This window comes from Limulus polyphemus, unplaced genomic scaffold (assembly GCF_000517525.1).
Source record: "Limulus polyphemus unplaced genomic scaffold, Limulus_polyphemus-2.1.2 Scaffold1882, whole genome shotgun sequence".
NCBI classification, from domain to species: Eukaryota; Metazoa; Arthropoda; class Merostomata; order Xiphosura; family Limulidae; genus Limulus; species Limulus polyphemus.
This window is the reverse complement of record NW_013667492.1, coordinates 70928-77933: the sequence shown is the minus strand read 5'-3', so window position 1 is coordinate 77933 and position 7006 is coordinate 70928. Positions and strand designations below refer to the sequence as shown.

General features: G+C 31.2%; 1 protein-coding gene across 2 annotated transcripts in view; it reads left to right on the top strand.

Moving 5' to 3' along the window:
- Positions 1–266: 266 nt before the first annotated feature.
- Positions 267–7006, top strand: part of LOC106465242 (golgin subfamily A member 3-like) — a 38952-nt gene continuing 32212 nt past the window's right edge. The window contains exon 1 of one of the 2 annotated variants that reach the window (XM_013925449.2): positions 267–373. The gene's annotated coding sequence lies outside the window, so the exon portion shown is untranslated. Of the gene's footprint in view, positions 374–1853; positions 1899–7006 lie in introns of those variants that run through there. The other variant, XM_022393114.1, reaches the window with a different exon arrangement.

Here is a 7006-nt window from a genome sequence, read left to right as displayed (position 1 = left end):
CCATTTAAGCCGTCTCCAGCCATTATTGTTTATTAATGTTATTTTCATAATTGAGAAAAACAATTAGCCTTTATAAAATAGTTACGAAAGTAATACTCAGTTTACAATGTATTAAAGTTACAATTTATAAAGGTATTAGCAAACAATTTAACAATATATATTAGTCTATGGTAGTTTATGGTACTGTTGTGCTTGTAGGCACCCAGCACATTGACTTTCATTATCTATCACTCATTTTCTATTTTGAAGGAAAATTACTTCCAGATGGCGATATCAGATGGAAACATGTCCACGTAGGTTCGTGTTCGTAGTTTTCCTTTAGAATTATTAGAAGTAGAATAGATTTTAAAGAATAAATCAACTTTTTCTACAGGTACGTGTTCTTCACCATTGAATTTGAAGGTTTTGTTTCACTTAATGTTTCGATTTCTATTTGTTTGTAATTTGTAACTATCATTGTCTGTGTCATTTGTATTTAGTTTTAATTTAACTTTTAAGTTACTTTAATTTAGACGAATTTATTTAGTTTAAATTAAACAGAACTAGAAGTAGTATGCTTATTTAGTTCTTAGTTCTGTAGTACTATTAGTAAAGTACTTAATTTTATTATTTACTATAATTTATATACATACTTGGTAAATGTATATTATAACTACTACTAGTAGTAGTAGTTATAATAAGTTGGCTCGCTACCTACATCTTTCTATGGCTGTTAGTATTAAATTTAAAATAAAAATTGGCTTAATGATTCACTTCTGTCAAAACAATAATTAAAACTTAATTTGAATTGAAAGACTCTCAATGTCTCATGATGAATTAGCAATGCAGGAATTCCAGTTTTTGTAATTTGAAAATGCCATGGCAAAAATTAAATATGTAAAAATTTAATGCTACAGTAACATAAAGTAGATAAATTGTAATACAGATCTTAAGGTACCAAAGCATGTAGCAGTTTGAATGGTTAGTTATCAGAAAATACTTCCATTTACAAAATTTTTATTACAAATTGGATGTGATTGTGATCTTTATGAAAAGTCATAAAATAGTAAAGCAGAGAATGATTTAAAATGACGATTAAAATACAATATTTTTATTTTAATACCCATACAAACGCATAGATTAGGTAGCAGGCCAACTTACCATAACTACTATTTCTGGTTCTAGTAAAGATGTACAATTTGCTGGTGATATTAATAGTACTATGGACAAAAATATCAAAATTATACTTTATACTATGATTCTTAGTTCTGTAGTGCTACTAATATTACTAATAGTAGAGTACTTAATTTTATTCTCTATTGTGAAATATAAATATTTTGATTTCTTAGAAGGTTTTAAAACCTAAACAAAATTACACCCTCAGTAAAACAATAAGAATGACATTTACTTTGTAAACCATATTTAACCTTCATAACATTTAACTTTTAAAGATAACAGGGGTCTTGTTGGTCCATCTAGACTGTAGTCTTGCTAAACTATTTGTACATAAAATCTCAAAGCCAGCTATTATCATTCAAATACTAATCAAACCTTCCATTAAACCCTAGTAATTTACTGTTTCCACCATATCTGAAGGTAATCCATTCCAAATGCCAACTATCCTGTTAGAAAAATAAAAGCTTCTTAGCCCAAGTTGACCTATTCTGTTAAAATTTATATTTGTGTCATCTAGATCTACTATTCTCACCATTAAGTATGAAAAAAGATGATGCATTGACACTATCAATTCCCTTAACAGACTTATACATATCAGTTAGATCCACTTTTACTCTTCTGTTCTCAAGAGAAAACAATTTCAGAGATTTTAACATGTCCTTGTGTGACAACTGTTTCATTCTAGGTGTCATCTTAGTAGCCATTCTCCGAACCCCTTCCAACAATTCAATGTTCTTCCTAAGGTGAGAAGCCCAAGACTAAACACAATACTCCAAATGTATACTAACAAGTGATTCATACAGTGACATATTTTTTGAAGAAAGTTATCTTTTGATTGTTAATACAAAATTACTACATATAAAAATATTAATTAGATCATTAAATAGATTTAAATTATGGATGAGCTGAATTGCAAGTAAAGTCAAAGTACTCACATTAAGCCTAATCTAATGTTAGTAATACACTACCAAGTCTTAATTTAAAAGTTTAATCCTATTACTTACCAATAATTATACTTGCTGTGCCCATTTTATTCTTATAGGTTGTTATTGTTTTCCTTTTACTTCAAGTTTCTTCAATTCTGGGGATTTGGGGTTGAGGGCTTATGATTTGAGTGTATTGGTTTCATTCCCATTGGCCATTAACTTTTTTCTTTTTCTTCAACTGTTGACTAGAGTCTACTGGCTCTCACACCTCCTTTTTATTATTTTTTTCTTTGTATTTACCAAGGTTTGAGAAACACTGTACTAAACAACAGTGTTGTATAAATTGATTAGTGAATATCACTAATCACTGAACTCTACTGAGTTAATTGTCCAGCTCTAAACACTGAAGTGTTTGAAGCATTGTATATATTTAGTTTTTAAAAGTCTGTATGACTTTGTTTGTTTCCCTAATTTGCACAACTATTTAGTAGAGAAAGCAGCAGGTGTGTTAGCTAAAATTAGTAAGTTGATAATTTAATTCTTTGTTAACTCTCAAACACCCTAGTGTATTGATTTGATGCACCATTTGTATGGTTTGTTTTATTACACTAAATAATATACTGGATGGAATTATTTAAAACTCGAGGAGATGAACTTTCTAGAGATTCTTTTGCTTCTGCAGAATAAAATGTTATTTTTGTATGTTATATATGTATAAATTCAGCATGTCTTTAAAAAGGCAGAAATTTTGTTGTGGTTTGTTTTTAATAAACAACTAAAATTGCTTGCCTTTGTTGTAGGTTTCAATTCTTTCTACATTCTTGTAAATCTTTCCAGTTAAGTTTTTATTCTAACTAAATTTTATCTTTGTTTTGAGTTGAAAAACACTACACTGAGTTTCACTGTATTTATGATAACTAACATACAATAGAAATAAGTTTTTACCACACCAAATTTATTAGCAAGCCAATTTTCTTAAACTTATTAATCAGAAGGTTTAACTTAATATATGTAATGAGTTTAAACCCATTTCATATACATTTATATGTTTTGTTTTTAATTTGTCTTTGAAGATTTTTTTTGCCCATTCAAGTAGTTACTTAGGCTGAAAAGGCTTAATGTAAGCATGGCTTAACAATCAACTGTGTTATAATGAAGTATAAAATGAAAATATATTAAGACTACTTGTGGAGAAAGTTGTTCATAAGCATCTTTTCTTCTGGTAATGTACACCAAGCTTTTTTCACTTTGTTTTGGTCTCTGTGTTAATATTTGCTTAACTGGAGACCATATTGGCTTATACAATTTAAAAGAACAGATAACAGAAGTTTCATTGTGTGTTCAGACCACTAGCCTGTGAGATATAAACAGTCATGCCACACCATGACAACCAAGGTTGAGAAACATTGATTGCCATATATCAATAAAACTATAGTAAATTGAAGTTATGAGATCCAACTTGGCACTGTTTTGTTCATCACTATTTCATCTTTCCTCTTATGGGGTTATGAGTGCCTTTAATATGTTCAGACAGAATTCAGAAAATTCAGAAACAGTATTTTTTTTCATTTGCAGCATGCTGAAATAAACCCCAAATCAAAATTTGTGATCTAAAAATTGTTTATATATAAAATTAAATAAATAACATTTTTTTTATTAAATATATCTAAACTCTGAAGATTATTTTTAATGTATGTAAGAACAACTATAAGTTTATTTTTTGTAATTACTGCAGTTCAATGGTGCAATTTTTCTTTCAGTGCAGGATGCACCCATTTGGACAACATAGAGTTAATACTATGATAGTAATTTCAGTGAGATGTACAAGATTGTAAAATTCCTTGCCTTAAGAAAGTTGCATAATGATCTGGTGTATGCTGTTTGTTTTGATTATTTTTCACTATGAGTATGTAGATATGAAGGACTATATTTATTTTGGTTTTGATTGGCAGTTGTGGGTCCATTGGTCTTGTGTCACTTTGATTTGTGTTTCTAATTTGTATAGGTCAAGGAATACTTTAACTACTGAGTTAGGGAATTGAGAAATTTTAGTCAGCACTGAAGGAATTTTTTACCACCAGTTGGGGAAATTTCAGTATGGAAGAATGTCAGTGCAAAGTTTTTTGCATAATATGCATGGCTAGAACAGTTTTTCTTAATTCATTTCAAATTTGTTCACATACTAAATTATACAATATGTTCTAAATAAGTAATAAATTTTAATTACAATCAATCTAGTATATGAAAATGAGACAAAAAATAAAAGAGAATGCTTATACAAAGTGTATCCCCTCTAATTGGAATAAAGTATTGATAATTAAAAAATAAACATGTATATATTTATATAAACACACAAGTTACAACATGTAATATATTTGATACCACTAACTGTCAATAGTATTATAATTTTTTTAACTAACTGTACAAATAACTAAGTAAGTTATAAATTTAATAAATAGTTCTTGAAACAAACCTTAAATTTTTTTTCTTTTATTATTCAATTTTACATTCCAGATTTTTACCCCTACATAAGTTATTGAACATTGGCCTATTAACTTTTGAAAAAAAGGTTTGAAGACTGGGTTTATTAATTAATTAATTTTTCATCATAAACATGCAATTTCTTACTAAATAATTATTTATTTCATAAATATTTAATTTCATGTAGTTATGAAATAACTGATACACAGAATCCTAATAGTTTAAATTCAAATTTACTCTCATAAAGTTTTTGTGGAAGCAACAAAGGATTTATATTATATTCTAATGAATCTCTCCAACAAGTATATATGCATAGATTAATTGTGAATAAATAAAACTATGGCATAAAGTTATCAAACATTTCCTACTAATTGTTTTACTTTTTTTATACTTATATGTATTTTGCAACTATTTTTTTAACAGTTCTTATATGCTCAGACCAATTTATCTTCAATTATAATTCCCAAAACTCTGCTGAAGAACATCTTTCAAGCAATACTCCATTCATATGTATATTTACTTCCTTACTATTAGTATTCTAATTTTTATCTGTAGTATAAATTCCAATACAATATCTTACCTCCTCTCAGAAAAAGCTTTCTTGCCTTGTACTGACCTCTGTTGGCACAAATATTTTGCTTGGAACAAGCTTTGTTACTCCCACTTATTGCTGCATACTAATATGCAAATGATCATGCACATGTTAATCATTTCTCGATTGGCAGTCCTACTGATTAGACATATTTTTCACTCCTGGTTTTATTAACCTATCCACACATTTTTACTTTCGTGCATTTTTCCTTGAGTTAATTTGTTATTTTACATTTTCGTTCTGTTTCTTGGAGAGTTATGATTCATTTTATTTGGTCTCCTCTCTATTCTTTCAATGTTATGCACTCACAGTTTTGGGTGGTCATGACTATGACTGCCCTTACTGTGGAAGAATAATTCCCGACCATGTCTAATGAGTTGACACCACAATTCTCAGCCCTTGGAATGAAGGCTCTGTTCCATTGGGAGTTGATCACTTTCATGCTACAATCAGAATACACTGATGATTGGCCTAACAAGGTTTTCAGTGATCTTTTAGTTTTGGATTTGGACAGCCTCCCCCCTTCCTGATAATGTCTTTTAATCCTGTGTCATTTCCAGACTTTTTTTCCCCTTTGGTGAATTTGTTATTCAGGTATGTTATGTTCTGTACTTATGTTCCACCCTGCCCTTCTAGAATGATCTGATCTTACCACCTCCTTTGTCAGGTCAGGGATCTCCGAGGGTATATGAAACATACTGCTCCCTTCTGTGGTTTCTGAGTCCATTTGTTTCTTGTGGGAACAATTCACCTCCCCCGTGACCTTTTCCCATCACCCTTTTGGGTTGAATACACCAGTTAATTTACCTGGTATTTTCTTCCCTTTCTCCTGATGATTGTAACTTTTTCCTTTTCTTTCTATCTGATCTGTCACCTTACCATGTCCCTGGCTGTACATTTTCATCTTCCCTTGAGGGACATCATCAGTGCTGTAACTGTTTATCTGTGGTGGTAAGTACGCTGTTCGTTTTTCTTTTCAGGAGCCTTTGTCGCATATTTGGATCCCATTCTATGGCGAGTGTTGCCTTACCAGGTATACTTAGTCTTAAAGGTACACTGTATGACCTGTGAATATACCAGATGACTGTGACGTTGAGACTTACTAACATGGACCTGATGTACCATTCCAGATTTCTCCAGGTGTTGGTTTATTCACTCTGTCCAATATGTCCTCTATGCATTGATATAAAGTGTAGAAAAAGAAACAAAATAACATGTCACAAGGTCATTTTCCACCTACTCTTGAGATGGGGTGTTCCACTGGACCACTCTAGGTGTACCTTTCGGTCTTTTGCTTCATAAATATGTTCATCCCAGACTGTACACTCATGGACTAATATCAGCAAAGCAGACAGGGATTACTGCCCATTGCTGATGATCCATGATGTTTGATGCTCATCCTACTGTGGACCTCATGTACAATTCCAGATGCCACCAGGTGTTGGGTGGTGCACTCAGGCAACATGATCACTTTGCTTTTCAATATAGGGTATCAAAGTCACCCATTGCACTGTCTCTAGTGCTGTGGTCCTCTGTACTCTTCAATGCATTATTTCCCTCCTCCTTAAGGAGTCCTTGCCACTTACCAGTTCCTAGCTGCTGGGGTGGTGGACAATGGAGACCTGTCCTACTGAGTATGCACAATCCCACTCAGTTTGAGAGTAGGGTGTTGGCATTCTGCATCAGGTGTCAATGGTGTGACACCCTCCCTATCGCAGACCTTATGTACAATTCCAGATGTTGCCAGGTGTTGGATGTAACACACTGCCATATATATATATATATATATATATATATATATATATAATAATAGAATAATAATAATAATACTTACTTCCTCGTCGTGATACGA